Source organism: Equus przewalskii, chromosome 19 (assembly GCF_037783145.1).
Source record: "Equus przewalskii isolate Varuska chromosome 19, EquPr2, whole genome shotgun sequence".
In the NCBI taxonomy this organism is placed as follows: Eukaryota; Metazoa; Chordata; class Mammalia; order Perissodactyla; family Equidae; genus Equus; species Equus przewalskii.
Window position 1 is genome coordinate 26,222,621 of NC_091849.1, and position 1,887 is coordinate 26,224,507.

At 50.4% G+C, this 1,887-nt stretch overlaps 1 non-coding gene across 1 annotated transcript; it reads left to right on the forward strand.

Moving 5' to 3' along the window:
- Positions 1–675: 675 nt before the first annotated feature.
- TRNAV-CAC (transfer RNA valine (anticodon CAC)) lies at positions 676–748 on the forward strand. Its single transcript has one exon. It is a non-coding gene; the product is annotated as a tRNA-Val (tRNA).
- Positions 749–1,887: the final 1,139 nt, after the last annotated feature.

Here is a 1,887-nt window from a genome sequence, read left to right on the forward strand (position 1 = left end):
CGAATCTCTGCCTTCACCTGTATCGAAGGGCTCCTTCCGAACTCTCGGCACAGCTAAGATTTGGAAATATGGTTCCAGACACCACTCCAAAGGCCGCTGGCAAGACCCCGTGAGCCGTGGGCTGCCTTTCAGTTATCACAGTGGTCCTCCTGTTATAGTAACAGACGTGGGACACTGAGCATGCACATTCCATGTCGGTGGATCACTTGACGTTTTTTAGGCTCTCTGGGCTCTGAGTCCAGTCATAGGAAGTACGATCCTCCCTTTCTTGTGTGCCGCTGCCTGGCACAGAACGGGCAATTTCCAGAAGTTCAAGTCCACCGGACCCCGGTTATTTTCCTGGGATCATTTTCTGGCTCCCAAAAGATGGAGATCACAGAATCTCCTCAGGTCAGATAAACCTAAATAGGACAAAAGCGAGGAGTTTTTCTGAAATCTACCATCCACCGAGGCTGCTTAAAATTTCTGCCCTGCGTTTAGAAATCTATTCTCTCCCGAGGGGTAGTCTTTGCTTGGTGTGAGTCAATGACTCTCATAGTATTGATTTGAATACATGGAAGAGTGTAGCTACTTTGATAATTTCTTGAAAGAAAAGGTCAATTCAATGCTGCCGAACCTGGGCTAGCCAGAAAATGTATATTCACCATTAGAGAAGAGAACACCGACGACGTCGAGGTTTCCGTAGTGTAGTGGTTATCACGTTCGCCTCACACGCGAAAGGTCCCCGGTTCGAAACCGGGCGGAAACAATTGTTCTTTGACGAGCTTCGTTTTTGAGATTCTGCTAAACTTTCCAGCGGACATGTCTAAAATTGCACCACAGCGCTATCCTCAGGGTGGGCTTGTCAATGGAATGAGGGGCCAGAGGGGATGTGAATGGGGCTTGTCTCCGCTTTGTTAGGAATCCTCAGTGTGTCCCCGACGGCTCCTCGGATTTCTAACAGGAAAAGATCCGAAACCGAGAGTAACCGAGTGTCGAAGGCCACTCGAGGGTTCATTGTCTCCAGTAATTTATTTATTGCTACACAAATACTTTCAGGTATCACCTGACTTTTAGAGACGAGGGAGAAAAGAAGTATGGGGTATCGTAGGGGGCGGGGGGTGGCTAAAACAAGATTCTGCAGGGAGATCTCAGCGGAGCAGAGCCCACTGCTGACCTTGACGCTCGTGAGTCCTCCTTCCCTGGGTGCTCCCACCGCCTGGTCCCCAGGAAGACCCAGGAACAGGGTTCACAGCTTGGTTAATGGCCCTTTTGCGGGGGGTGTTCCCACTGCCCGGCCAGCTTTTGTGGAAAGCTGAGGTCTTGCAGAACCCAGGGTTGGACCTGCCCCTCCAGGTCAAGACAGTTCACCACACTCACTCCTTTCCAGGACTGCCAGGAGCTCAGCTTCAGTGGGATCAACGTGAAGTTCCACTTAGTCCAGAACGCTCCAGGTGGATTTAGGATGCGGTTAGGGTGTGCTTCCCTGCACGTCTGTGCCCTGGAGTCCTCACAAGGAACCTGGACGTGCAGATGTTCTTGCTGGACATTTCCCAGGACTCAGCATCCAACTGGTGGAGATCATCCAGCTCTGACCAAGACCATTCCCGGCAGGAGGAAGGGGTGGGCAGCCTCTCGATAAGTGGGGCCATTTGCTGGGGTTTTTAGAAGTGAGGGAGAAGACAGAGAAAGGTTTAATAGTGACTGGGTTGTGTGTGTTAGTCTCATATTTTACTCAAGAACCCAAACCATGCTCGACGGTCTTTCTTTTCAAATGGCTGAGTAGTTGAGGGGCATCACGTAAGTGTTCAAAGCCCACTTAAGTACATCACATTTGGCTCGTGTTCAACTCAAGGACAAAGTCCCCTTTGCTGGATGTGAGCCCAGAATTAGTAAGAATGTGAATCG